A 15,153-nucleotide genomic window follows, 5' to 3' on the forward strand; every position below is an offset into this window, starting at 1 on the left:
GGGGGTACCCCCCCACGTGTAGGGCAATGCCGCCTTGACCAGGAAAGAAGTGCTGCGGCTGAGGGCCTGAGCTGGCCAGCATTGCAAGGCGATAAATAATCTCCCCCTCATCTCCGTGGTGGTGAAAGCAAGATCTGGGTTGAGCACGCTGCACGCTGCTGTCTCGCCTGGGTTATTTGGGGCTGTGCGGGGCTCCGGGCATCCTTCAGCCTCATCGGGGACTATGGGGCAGCAACACTAAGCGTCCGGGAAGCTCAAGGTGGAAGGGGTCACCATCACCATGAGACCCTCTGTGGGTCACCACTGCCCGGCCAGCCCATGGAAAGCCCTCGGGAGCTAGCATGAGCAGCTTTAGGTGTACACAGAGGCTCCTGATGCTGTGACGTGATTTTCCATTGCAATTATTCCTGACAACGCTCCAAAATGACAGCAAACGGGATGCTGGTGCTGTTTCCAGCACAAACTTGCTGGAGCTGCTCTGCAAGGAGACACTGACTTGGGGGGACAGGCCAAAAAAATTGGTATTTCTAATTCTACTCCAAGGGACAGAAGCTGTGAGCCCGGGGAGGCTGCACAGGTGACACAGCAGTGCCATGCATGAGGACATGGTGGTGCCACCAGCCCAAGGGGCTCTTGCTGCAGCCTGTGATGCCCAGGGGTACCCTGGGAGGGACCCACCTCCCACCCTGCCTTCAGCATCTCCCACCTTACCGGCGGCCAAGGACGCTACCCGGGCTGACACGTCCCCTCGTTAGGGGAGGGGAGATGGGAACCAGGACATGGGCCGGGAGCGCAGCAGCTGCCAACATGGGAATGTTTGAACAAGGAGAGAAACCTCATTTAAACAAATAAATAAACAAGCTGACATCCTCTGGGCCCAGGTTTATGATAATAAAAACAGAGCGCACAGCTTGTGGGAGGAAAATACATCGTGTATTTTCACATCTCCCATTTCCTCCTAGACCGTCGCAAGAATTTCCTCCGAGTCCATCACTTCCTTCTGACATTTTTGAGCTCAGAAATCCATATCTGAGCCCGGTGCCCTCTCCTTGACGAGTGACGCAGGAAGAAGCGGCTTTGAAGGATACCTCTCAGCCAGATTTTTGTGCCTGGTTGCTTTGAAGTGCTGGAGGCAGAACAGAGACAAAGCAGAGCCAGGGATGGGAGCTGACCATGTCCCAACCTGGTGTTTTCCCCTTTTTCCGGCCTCATAACAACCCCGGAGAGCTGTGCGGAGCAGCACTGTCCCAGGTTCATTTACCCCCCATGAGGGTCTTCTCCAGCCAGGCTCTTCCTATTGATTTCCAGGGGAATTTCAAGCGTATCCCCAATTCTGAGAAAATAAGATGCAGCTGGGACCTGCCCTTGCACTTCTAGCTGAACCCATTCCATTTTTTTAATTAAAAACCTCTCTTGCAGTTTGCAGTTGAGGAGTGGATAGAAAAATCCACATCACACTGATGCTGCAGGGCGCAGCAGTCATTGACTCGGTGCAAAGCCATGGTGTTTAAGTGGGTAAACTGAGGCACCAAGCAAGCAACTTGCTTAATCGCCCTCCCAGTTCCATTGCAGAATCCAAAATAGACTGCAGAAGCCTTTATTATTATTTTCATCTGAGGGTGCTTAAAACTACCCATGCTTTCAAAAATTGGGGTGAAGCTTTTTCCTGGTGTCTCAGCGCCTCTCGTCTAGAGCAGCGCTTAGTTATTTGCACTCATTTGTGAATGAGCTTGAAAAACTTGCGCTAAATCTAAGATTACAGTAAATAGGTTACAGAGATGTGAGCTGGGATATCCTGGAAAGCCCCAGCTGCCCTGAAAAAAAAAGGAAAAAAAAAAAAGAAAAAAAAAATGTTACAAGTGCATGCCAGAGTCCTTTAAATCGAGGTGAAGTTGCCCTTACTGTGTCTCCAGCCAAGGCAATTTTTTTTCCCAGGGAGTGAATAATTTGGGCACCTTTGCCCTAAAGAAGTGACCTCCAGCTTTCACCTCGGGGCCGTGTCCCCAGGGCAGTGCCATTCATGCCGCGCTGGCCCCCAAGCCTGAGAGAGATCCAGTGGTAGTATCACAGGGGAAAAAAATAAAGTCACCTTGGGAAGAGAATGCTTCCCATTTTTTGGCTCTCAGAGGTGTCAAAGGAAGCAATCTGACGTCGAAGGGCCGGAAAAAAACAGCTTCTTGGCTGATGTTGCTCATGTACAGCGAGGTCACTTAGAAAGCTATCAGTGGCTTAAAAATAAATGCAGCATGGAGGTTGCCATTCAGCGATATCCTGTATCCGAAAGCTGCGAGGGGTGTAAGCAGGAAGAAACTGGAATGACCTTCCCTCCCCCCACACCCATTCCCACTTTTTTTTCTCTTTTTCATGCTCCTGGCAGTAAATCACTGGAATTTCTGCATCCAAGTGATTGCGCTTCATTAAAAAGAGCCCAGGGAACGGCCCCCGGTGGGTGATGCCCGGCCGTGCGTGCTCCCGCTCACCTCCACGCCGGCCTGGCACAAGCGGGTGCAAGGTTGACCCATGACGGTGAGCCGTGCTCTCAGGCAGCGCCGGGGGAATTGCTGCGTGCGGCTTTTGTGCTCCCTGCCTGGACATCTGCGGCTGGACGCTGAGCTGCACATGCACACTGGCCCTGGGCAGCATGGCAGTGCTAAGACGATGATGACGATGATGATGACCAGCTCCAGGTAGTTAGCAGTCCGCGCCCCCATCCTGTCTACAAAGCAAGTTCACAGACATGCACATGGGAAAAAAGAAAATTGTCTGTGTAATATATTTAGTTTTCCATAGCTGCTTCTCCAGCAGATTAAAAAGGCAGCACAAATACATCAGTATCTTCCTAACGTAACTTTTCCAGGCAAGAGGCACTGCAGTTGCTGTGGGGATGTTGAGGACAAGCACATGGAAGGTGAAGTGGTTGGCAGCAATGCAGACAGTGCTCTCTTGCTCGAACAACAGCTCAGTGCTAGGAAATGCTCCGATATGTGCAGCTCTGGCGCTGCTCACTCTTGCTCTTTGGACTTCACCTTTTTCTTACCTTCCTACCTCCGTCTGCGTCCTTCAACCTCCATCAGAGATGTGAAGGAAGCTCTGAACAAGGGACCTGGGTCAGGCAGGGGCATGAGTGGACCCCTTTGGGAAAGAAGCCCCCAGCCCATGTAAAGGCTTAAGATTTCAGGCACTTTAAACATGGAGTAAAACAGCCCTTGGCCCAAATGCCTCTCTCCTAAGAAGACACCAGGGTATCATTTCTGCCCCACCACCCAGTAGATGTTGAAAGAAGCGCCATCACCAAACCAGGCAGCTGTAAGGCTCTGTGAGAACGGGGTGCCCGGGCTCACGGTTTCTCTCCCTTGGAGTAAAATTAGAAATATCAATTTTTTGGCCTGCACCCCCAGCTTCAGTGGGGCTGCCCCGATTCATCCCAGGGATGTCCATGGAGGAGATGATTTTGGGAGCCTGGTTCTGCTTCTCTCCATGCCTGGCCACGCTGAAAATTTTGCACCACTGTTATCAGCACCAGCAAACTGCTGGAGGCACCTCCCCACTGCAGCAGCGCAGCCATGGGTTTACTAAACAAGGTCTGTTCAAGCTCCTGCTCTCCATTCTGCACCCTGCAGAAAGGACCTTTCCCTTTGAAAAGGACTCCTTTCCAAACGCTGTCAGTACGTTATCCAACTAACAGTAATGATAAGAATCACCAAGGTAAAAATCTGTAGACAGATAATCAGCTTATAAACCCACTTGCATTTTCTCCTGAGAAATTTCAGAACACAGGAAAGAATCAGCACCCAAACAGAGAAAGAAAGAGGAAGAAGATTTATGTCTCCTATGCTTAAACCAGCCGTGATGTAAAATGCGATCGAGCCCACAATCCCCTTTTGATGTCTGCAGGAAGGAAAGAAGATGCTGAGAACTTTCTCAGCTCTGTGGACGCCAGCCCTCATTTCCACGTCCAGGGTCAAGAGGTGGTGGAAAGGAAAATAAAGCTCAACCGGGAAATAAGAAGTTGAAAGAGCTCTTTTCCTTCCCTGAGGCCGCTGGGCAGGGGCAGAGCCATGCCTAGGGGTGGTGGGGCAGGCAGGCAGGTGCTGCTCAAGCCTGGGAAGAGCATGAGCAGGCTGGAGCTGCAGTTCCATCCCCGCGCCACGCTGGATGGGTGTGCAACGCCCGCACGGCAGTGGTGCCTGCAAGCGGCCGCGAAAGTTTGCAAAGGAATTTAGAGAAGCAAATGGCATCGGTTGCTGCCGCAGGTTGACCTGAGTGTCCCCACCGTGTCCCCTCGAACAATAGTGCGTGATCCCACTCCACTGTTCAGAGTGGACGAAACCCCTAAATTTAGATATACCAGCTGTGAGCGGTATGCAAGGTATTTAAGGGCCTATAATTTTAGACTAAGCATAATTGTGAGACATATTTAATCGTGTTATATCTGGGGCTGAGCAATGCCAAATATTTTCCACGGTTATTCATGCAGATCTTTACATGAATTAGCAATAGCCACAATCATCCCTCCCCAGAGTCTGTCACACAAGGGAGAGAAGGCAAAGCTGAATTTTTCATTTTACACCAGTTGGTGTTTGCGAGAGAAGCACTCAGGCATCCACCAAAGCAAGGAAAAGAAAAATCCCCTGCTTGCCTGGGATCGGTCACAGGCAGACAGCCTGCCTGCAACTGGAACGGATTCTGTCCATCACCAAAGTAAACACAAATAAATCAATCAATAAAGGGGGTTTATCAAACAAGCCAAGAAATTTGGGGAAATTTTTATCTGCTCACAGATTTTCCGCAAACAAAAAAAAAAAAAGGGCTGCTGGGGCCAGGTCACTGACTGGGGTGAAGCGGCAGAGCTGCCTTGAAGTCAAAATGCTAATGTTTAGCAGATGAGAAAATCTGGCTTTGAGGTCCTGGTGAGTCACTGTGTGAGTTCTTCTCGTGGAGCTGATCGCTGCCCTCCCCATAGCCATGAGCAACCAGCACATGCCTGTCTGTCGGGGCAGATGGCCATGCCGGGAGCCCGGGAGCATCTCGGAAAAATCCTCCAAAAACCACCTCTGCCCTGCAGCTGGGGAAACTAGTTTTGCTTTCAGCCAGGACAGTTATTTCTGCTCGCAACCCGCTGGCAGCCTTGGCCTTCCTTCCGTAGGGAAGGATAACGCAGCTATTCATTTTTATGCCATTTTCTGGGCAGCTCCAAGATTTCGTAGAAACACGGCATTTGGGGCACCTCTGCATGGCAGGATTAGGCCCAGTGGGAAAGGGCAGCTGCAGGGAGTCCTGGTCCCAGTCACTCGATGCAATAGGCTCAGCAATGTGGCAAATGTTTTACTGCCTGGTGCATGCTTGGGGATATTTTTGAGCAACTCTGCACATTTTCCTAGACCGAGCGATCGAAGTGAGCCTCTCCTGCTGCAGTCCCCCTTCTCAATGGTTCAGGCTTTCATCCCTCTGCCAGGGATGCTGTGCTGCAAAACCCGGAGCACCTTTATTTTTATAGCCTGCTGGAGGATCGTTCCCAGTCAAGCTGGTTGGTCTCAGTTACCGACCTTGCCAGACAGTGTTTTAACTTATGTCATTTTTAATAAGTCACAGCCAAAATGCTGACTAGATCGGGTTTGTTTTGCTGGCCGAACCTCCATGCCGTCACCACTAAAAGCAGTCACATGCCTGGTTAGAGCTGATTGCCTGTGTTGTCTTAAAGAATTCCTCCATGCCAGTTTGAATTATTCTGGACAATGGAAAACCCACTCGGCGTGCTCCTGGGTGCTCTCCCCGACAGCCCGGCACACGCTGGGGAGATGGAGAGCCTTTAAACTGCACCTACAACGTACATTCATAAACTCCCCAGGCTCCAGAAAAAAAAACAAAAAACAAAAAACTAAACACCTTTAAAAGGAAAGATGTGGTGCTCCTGGGGCTCAGCACTAACAATGCAGGGGAGAGAAATTGTTGTTGTGGACAGCCAGCACTGCAAACAGGCATGGAGAGTGCTGACCTGGGCAGGGAGGCACCACAAATGAAGGATGGGGTGTCTGAAAGAGCGTCTCCCAAACCCAGTGCAGATGCCCTAAATGCAAGATCTTGTTGCTTTTGGTGCTTTTTGGTGCTTTCTTTAAAAAAATGGAAATCTGGAGAAACTAAACCCACTGGATTTTGGTAGGAATGACAACGGGCTGTTCTGATGTGATGGAGTTAAGCCAAATCAAAAGCCATGATTAGTTTTGTTTGAATTGCTCTGAGATCTCCCGCAGTGCTGCAGAAAGGGCTCCTGGAAGGGTCCGTCTGTCCATCTTGCTGTGCAGCATCCCGGGAGCTCCCACAGGATCATCATCACACGTGGACAAGTCCCTCCCCTGCCCCGTGCCATCCACAGCCGGACCCGCTGCGGCACCGGCTGATGCTAGCTGGCCCCGTTTTACAGCAGACAAATCATCCGTCACGATGGCAACGAGTCTTTTCTTCCCCTCAGTGTTTCCAGAGTTTAATGCTGTAAAGACCAGCTGTGAAGTCCGCTGCAAGTTTTTAGCTCCCAGCACATCCCAAATAACATCACGCAGGATTAACAGGCATTAATAGGCATCGCAGTCTTGGGGAGACAGCAAAGTCATCAGAGCTTCTCCGAGGAGAAACAACTGCACTTTCTAAGCTGTCCTTATTCCTCCTCTTGTCCCCCTCCCTTCTTCTTTTCATCTTCTTGTATTTCAGGAGGGAGAGGAGGAGGAGGAAGGAAAGGGTAATTTTGACTGATGATGAGGAAACAATTTGGTGCAACTCCAGCCAGTTTTTTGTCAAACACTCAGCACCCAGCATCATTTTCCCCAGCCTGGGGAAGCTCGCCTTACTGTACTACCTGGAGGGTGTTTAACGGGCTGCGTCCGTCCCCCTGGCAGGTCGGAGTTTTCCAGACCTCTCCCAGCACAAGCCCCTGCCCAGAAGCTGAAATCCAGACACTTCCATGGGAGGAGGGGATTTGTGTTTTGTTTTTTCATTTGCTTTTTTCAAACACGACTTGTCCCCTCTGCCTTGGCGCAGGCTGGGAAGCAGCTCCCGAGATGGCCCCACACTGTGGGAAGCAGCAGCACCTCTTGGCAAGGAAAAACATCCCAACACACGGAGAGGCTTAAAAATTGCCATTTTGGCTTTTGTACTGAAATATCTTCAATAGGGCACAAAAGAGGGAATGTAGGTCTGCAATATTTATGCTGATAGGAGAAGACTGAAATGGATAAGAAAAGGCTGAAGAACTACAGTTGCATTGGAAGGACTTGATGCAACAGGCTGCAGCTCTGAGAATGGATTTTAATAGAAGACAGCACAAAAGCATCAGTGATCAGGAGCTGGTCCAGCTCACGTGGGCCACAGGGGTCTGAAATTTCCTTCTAGTGTTTGAGAGGGTTTGAGCCTCCGTTTTGGCATCGCTCCCTCCCCTGTGTCCCCTCCAGCTCAGCTCATGGGGCTCGTTCTTAATTTAGAGATGTCTTTCTACACCAGCAACCTCTCAATGATGATGACCAAGGAAAGGGGAGATCACGCAGTCATGCTCTAGCCATACACAGCTCTCACTTCATATTCACTGTGTTGAATGTGAATAGTCTTGGCTGATAACATACTGTACAAGAAAGTATAGAGAAAAAGGTGAAGTAGCTCAGAGGAAGGACAGCCGGAAGAGCAAAGTCATTGTCAGCACATGAATCACAGGTATAGGCAAAGACATTTGTCTGCATTATGAATAACACTCCTTCCTTAGCTGACTAAAAATTATTAACTTTTAAATACCCAACTGCTTTTTATTATTTATGTTCTACCTTGGTGCCTTGCACTTGTGAACAAAATAAATTTGGGTTGGTTTCAGATTTATCTTCAGGTGGTTTCATTTCAAGCGTTTTAGAGATAAAAAGTGGTTTGCAAACAAAATACAGATTTCTTTAATAAGTTTATAATCAAATGGTTTCATGGACATATTAGTCTTAACTCATAGAAACTTTTTCATTTCAGTTGTTGGGTTTTTATATTTGATGATTGCTTTAAATAAAACAGAGTTTGGAATTTTTTTGTTTGTTTTTCCTTCTGATTTGGGATGAATAGAAGTACACGGCATCTGGTAAAGTTGTGTGAGCATGTGGTTTAAACCTGCCTCGAAGCAGTTGCAAGTGTGTTATGCATATTTATCAGGGACAGATGGATTATAATACAATTATTCACTACTAGTCAATAAAAAAGGAATTATCATAACAGCTTCAATGTCACACATGGGATCACATTGCAATTAGGGAGGAAGAGCCCACAGTTAATCACTCCAAATGCTTTCTTCGTGTTTTACAAGGTACTGAGGGGAGCATTTCCAGGGAGAAGTTACAACCTGAAGATGCTGTGGCTCAGCACCCGCTGCCTCTGGGCAATGGCGAAGGTGCCAGGACCAAACCAGCAACACCTTCCCGCAGCAAGGATGGTGGCAGCTCCACAGCACTGGGCATGGGCACGACTCTGCAAAGCTCTCCAGCCAACGTCTCTTTGCCACAGAAATCACTAGGAAGTGATACGACTAAGAGGATTTAGGACCTGAATGACTTCTGCAGGTCTGGGCAGATGTGGTCCTGTATCGCAGCCAACATACAAGAAAATTTAACCCAACTCCCTTGCATTAATCCCACTATGGAAAAAGAGTTTGTGCAGCAAAAGCAGAGAGGGAAAGGGCTGAGTGCTGTCCCTGGATCATTTATCTGCACTAGAGGGGGAGGCGAGGGGCAAAGGGCAGCGGGGACGGCTGCCCCCTACCACGGCAGGCTGCTGAATTACCTGCGCAATGCCACGAAGCTGCTCCCTGTGACTGCAGAGTATTTGCTTTGAGGGGATGACAACAGTGCCCATCAGAAAAGGCAGCAATTTCTAAACCATCCCATATTCTGATTCAGTACCGTGAAATGGAAGAAGCTGTGCACGCTACTGTCAACGTATAGAGACAGTGAGGGATTTGCGACTCATTTTTCTCTGTTAGTTGCTCCAGTGGTTGCAAGAGAAGTCACTCTGTCATCACCCAGGTTTGTTTCTCTGGGCTTTAAGGGAAACTTGCACTCATTTTCCAAAGCCTGCGCTATCGTGAAGTGCATCTAGCCACGGATGTGATAACTGTCAGAACTGCTGCTGGCGCTGGGTTAGTTTGCTGTTGCTATAATAGATCAGTCCTCTTCCAAGCACAATAAATGCTGCGACCACCAGCCCCAGAAGTCTCTCTTCTAATTAGAGGCTTTAGGTATGGATATTCCAAGAGCTGCTGAGATCCGGTGGAAGCGGGACAATGTAAACACCTTGGAAAATGCCTCAGTTTCCAAATGAGTTCCCCACATAAAAAACTGTAGCGGCTGATCTACCAGAGCAGACCAGCAGTGAAGCCAGTGCATTGGCCCTCGCGCTGCTAAGCCATCGGGGAGATGGAAAAATACGGCGTATTCCTTCATTCCTGATCATTACTGATCAGCAGTGGTCCGGAAACTTGGTAACTGAGAGCTATTATTTTTTTCCCAGCTTTTGTATATAAGAGTGTCTATTACTGTTATTGATTCCTGTCCTATTGCACCGAATTTCATATTCTAGGATGGGTTATAGGACCTAAAAAGAAAAAGCTTTTCTTGCTCTGTGGGCAACGGGGACTGGAAACATCTGCTCCACCTTTTCAATGTTCTCCGTGGATTTTCCTCTCCCAGGGAGGCTGTGACCTTGGGCATTGCCCATCAGGGGTAGTAAAAACCATTCTGCATACTTTGACATTATCTTCCATCAAAGAATCCCTGTGGCCTTTTTACACTCATTAATTAAACCTCACATGCTGCCTGGGAGGTAGATACAGGTTATCTACCTCAATTTACGTTGGAAAAGGTTAATTGGCTCATTGGACCTCACAGAGCCAGGCTAGCAGGTGCCCACCCATTCCTGCCGAGCTCCCAAATAACCTGGGACCAAGTAACCTTGCACTGGTGCCGTTTTCTCTTGAATCCCATCATAGACCACACAGGGGAATCAAGTGAGCAATACCAAAAAAAACCCCTCCTGCCTGTATCCATCGCCTGCTTCCCTTCTTGCTTTTCTCAGTATCCAGAAGAGAGAAAGAAAAAAAAAAAAATTTTAAAGGCAACATGAAACCACTCCACACTCCCAATGAGAAAATAAAAATGGATGTTGCAGGCTCATGTGTTCTATACGTTTCCAAATATTTCCATCTGCTCCTGAAATTTCCATTAGGAGTTGCCAAAAAGTCTTACAGAATTGTTAACACGATGGTAAATTTAGATTCTTTTTATGGAGAGACGTTTCCCCACCCTCTTAAAAGTCTGGTATCAATTTGTTCTGTCACTGATAAGCCAAAGGTATTGCTGAATTTGCCCTTTTGCCCTGCTCATGGGCTTAGCGCAGGCAGACCCGCTCGCTGGGACTGGGATGGGAGCAGAGAGGCAGCACCCATGCGGGGAACGGGTCCGGCTTCACCCCTAGGTCTGTCCCCCTCCATCCTCCCGGTATCAGCATGAACAACAGAAATACCTTGCAAGAAAATTACGGACCATCTGTAGCCAGTTTCCCCAGCCATCACCCCATTGACCTGTTCTGTAGTTTGGAAACTCCCAAATGAAGGTCAGAGGCTGTCGGTGTGTCCATCCATGCACCACCCAGGCTCCCAGCCCCTGATTAAAACCCCCGTGCTAATGAGCAGGTTTCTGTGCTCAGAAGGGCTCAGGGCAGCTCTGCCTTTAGCTGGAGGAGGGCAGAGGGCTAAGTTGGACATGTGCCCATCGCCTGCCATCAACGCACCCACAAATACGGGAGCTGGCTTGGTGGCTTCGCCAGGGGCGATGATGGAGGAGGGAGCCAGGCAGAGGTGGGGACCAGAGGGAGAGCATTGCTCAGGGGTGATGGAAGCCAAAACAAAAGAGCGAGATGAGGTGGGGAAGGCAGGGAGAGGCCGTAGCATCTCCTTTGCCGGGCACCAGCTGCCACGAGGATGCTGCTCGCTGTGTCGGCCACATGCAGTGGATGCAGTCATGAATATTTATACGTGCAATGATGGCCCACAGGCACAGCTCCAGCGTAGCAACTTGGTTCAGATGAAGTTGTGTCATTGGTCTGTTTCGTCAAGGATGGTTTGATCAAAATAGCGTTGCTTTTTCAGTACAACAGGGTATTCTTTCCTGTTAGAAAGTGCGTTTTTGGGTTGGCTCTCATGTGTGCTCCATTTGGTGAATTAATAGTGGCATCATTCAGGGCTGATCAACCTGTTATTAGAGTAACTGAGCAAGAGCACAGTGAGTACTCTGCAATATTATTTTAAAGCAATTACTCTCTGTGACCATTTAATAATAGTCCTGTTCCCACAGCATAGCAAATAAGGGCCATTTTCCAGAGGAGGCACTTAATAGAGATTAAAGATTCAGAGCTGTTACAAAAAAGCAGAAAGCACCACTCACTTCTCCAGCAGCAGGACTGATGCTGAAGTACTGGGGGAGCCCGAGCCTTAACCAACCTGTTGTTTTGCATCTTGAGATAGACCCCATATGGCTTAAACAAGCGAGCTCCCTGCTACCACCTGAGCTTCTGTGTGATATCGGAGCCCTTCCTGCAGCTTTCCCTGCCCTCCTGGCAAAGCTGCTCCATTTTTGGAAATATTTCTCCATGTGGAGAGGGACGATGTTTCTCCCCTCCCATGTTCCTAGGCTGTTCTGCCAGGCTGCCTCCCCCAGTGACCCTCCATCTCCTGGCATTAAATACGCTGCACCAGGGTTGATTAGCAAAACCCTGGCACAAAAAAACCCTTACAAACACCTCTAGTTATGAGTAAAACCCTGCTATAGCACCTAGAGAAGTGGGATTGCTAGATGGACACTGTAAGGGCACTATAATGCACTTAGGGAGGCTATAAATAACTTAATAAACCCGAGTTTTACTCTGGTTAATCTTCCTTAAGGAAGGAGGAAGAGCTGCAGGTCTGTATTCTTGCTCCGGGGAAGATGCCTCATTTCATCCTTTCTACTTCTAAGATACTCCCTGATGTGCCCCAGAGCTTCACCCATCTCGGGGGACGCTGCTCCACTTCCAGATAACTTCGCCTGGCTCCCAGCATAACCCGTGCGGCACCGCACAAAGGCCAGCAGCCGGGCAGGGGCTGAGAGGGCGAAGCAGAAAGATCACAGCGGCTGCCTTTAGAAATGAGCCGTTCCCACTGAAAGGAAACCTATTTGATCTCTTCCTAACCCGTTCCCCGCAATTATGCTTATCATATTTCCCTCCTGATGTATTTCTTCTTCGAGAGCAACATCCTCCGCTCTGATCACGGCACGGCGTTTCGGGGAGCGTTCTCATGCTCCGAGACACAAACATAAATGTATTGCCACCTGCAGCCTGCTTGTAAAAGAGCCGCGCTCAGGATCGAGCTGCTGAAACCAGACTTGCAGGCTGGTATTGAACCTGCTTGTATGCTTCCAAATCCCTAGATTATTCAGGAATGAAAGGCAACAGCCCTTGTCTCATCATTGTATAAGTTAATTAGTCCACTTATTTCAAATTTTAGAGCTTGACCTTTGTCCAGAGATGTGAGCTTGGAAGAAACGGGAAAGTTTCCATCTGATTACATGCTTGGGCAGTATGAATTATTAACTACCTGGGGTAGTGTTATTCAAGCCTCGGTGTTAAAAAGATGTGGTTAATATCTTCCCTGCTTTTAATGTTCCTGTCCCTTTTCAGACCAAAACTTCCTCGCCTTCAGTGCTACATCCACACAGGGATACACGGCAGCACTCCTCAGCTCTGCAGAGACGGGCTGAGAGTGCGCGTGTATGCTGCCATGCGTTTTAAGTAGTTTTATCTTAAACTGTTCATATTTCATAACATTGCATTTTTAAGTATTAGTGACTGTGCTCTTAGCCAGAATTTTTTTTTAATATTTTCATATTTGTAGGCAAAAAAATCATATTTGCCTGAAGAAAATGTCAAAATTTGAACAGATGGGAGTTTTTACCAAAAAGAAGACTGTTTTGCTCAGAAATTATTCCATTTCCAAAACCTCAAATAAAGTTTCATATCTTTCAGCAAATCTTGGTCTGGGATTATAAATTCAAAATAAAAATACAGAAATTTCCTATGTTGAGCTTATAAATGCTCGTTTATGACATTTTCTGGTGTCTTAATGGGAGCCATGTGACCGAAGTTACGCATTATAGGAAATAGCCAAAAGGCACATATTCTTTTACAGGTATATTTTTAAATGTAGAGGATTGCTTTTTAAAATTTTAACACAAGATGTTATTATCCTTTTTTAATTAAAAAATTACTGGGCTATTTTTTCCATTTTTAATATGTTCTGCACTGCATGAGAGAACCAAGTCCTGTCTCCAGAGTCCCCAGTGCACTGCAGATGGTTGCACCAGGGATATTTATATTCCCCTTGCAGGTCCCAAAAGCTCAGACTCACCCATTTTCTTCCTTGTAATCCCTCACAGCATTGCTTCAGAAAGGGTTTCGTGCATACAGCACCGCTGATGATGTTGGATAGTAACAGCATCATTAAAACACATTTGTTTTACTTAAACCCAGCAAACTAAGACAGTGACCATAAAGGCACGTAATGGTATTGGAGGGGGAAGACTCGGGGCCGTTGCTAAGCCTCGCCAGTTATATATTACCAGTCTTAGTGTCGCGGGAGACCTGAGCTCTCTGGTCCTCACAACTTGGTCCTTGTAATTATCCCCATCTCCAGCCCCATCTCCGCTTGTTTGTCACTATTGACAGTGTTGCTATTGAACACCCCATAATGGGTTGTAGCCTCCAGCAATCCTCCCTCTCAACTTCTAGTTCAGGGAAAACACAACAGATGAACCCATACGCTAACGGGATGGGAGGCCATGCTTGCTTAAGGCAGTGGTTCCCTGTAAAGTCATCAGTGGAGTTCATTTGGGTCTTGAGCACATGGGGCACACACCAATGATGACCCAGTGGCGGTTTCTGTCTATCTAGATGGTGCTCAACATGGGCTCAAGGTTCACTTTGCAACCAAATCCATCAGCTGGGTGGGCATCTTGAAGCTGACCTAGGGAGAAAACTGGTCAGGTTCAGGAACGGTACGGAGAAGTCCTTCACCCTGGGCTGGCTCATGCTGGGAAGGAGCCACAGGGGAAATCTGTCCTGGCACCTCAAATCTCCATATGCTTCCACAAGATCAACAGGTATCCCTCAGACAGTCCATAGAAGCCTTCAGTGTCACCAATTTCATTGTAAAATATTTGCATGTTTTCAATTATAATTTAGCCCAGGCAGGCTCATGAGGCTCTTTGCAATACTGAGACTGTGTAATGGATGCATTATATCGTTCTCTTAAGCATTGCCTGGTGGGCCAGAAAAACACTGGGTTTACAAGAGTTAAGGACTGGGGGCTGGGAATTAATTGACATCTTCCTTCTTCATATGATCTCAGGTGGATACTTTATTTTTTTGTCTAAGGAGGTTTATTTTCCTCCAGATTGATTGGATGAATTGTGTTCCCAGAGATCAGAGAGTTCAGATGGCAGAGGATCCTCTTACCAGAAGATGAAAGCCAATATAATCAACTGCACAACTTCAAAACATGCAGCTTGTTCTTGTTGGCTGCGCCTAAGTTTTCCCTGCAGAGAAGCTGTCGACAATGATTTGATATCAATCCAGTAACAATCCCTGGTTTCTAATAATAATTTGCACTTCAGTAGAAATGTTCATGTGAGGCTCTGAGAACATTTAGCAGATGGTCATTAGAGAAGCTCCCCAGTTCTCCTGCAAGGAAGAGATAACAATTATTAGCCTTGTTTTACAGATGGTGACACTGAGGTGAGGCACTGAAAAGTGAAATAACTCTCCTAATTTTCCATAATGAGCCAGTGGCAACAGATCTATGAATGAAACCCAGGCATCCTGCTGCAATTACTCCACAAACCCTATATCCTTATCTCTTACAGGAAAACGTGGTCAAAGAGGTGAGCCTGGAAAGCAAAAAGCGAATGACTCAAAGGCAGGATTCATGACACATTTCTGGAAATAAGGAATTAGGTCTGGGTCAATAAATAACTGGAAAACCAGGGGGACGCAATCCGAGAGGCATGTGAAATGAGGATGGATGGAAAAGAAAGAAGATAATGGAAGGGA

Source organism: Pygoscelis adeliae, unplaced genomic scaffold (assembly GCF_000699105.1).
Source record: "Pygoscelis adeliae isolate BGI_AS28 unplaced genomic scaffold, ASM69910v1 Scaffold75, whole genome shotgun sequence".
Classification (NCBI taxonomy): domain Eukaryota; kingdom Metazoa; phylum Chordata; class Aves; order Sphenisciformes; family Spheniscidae; genus Pygoscelis; species Pygoscelis adeliae.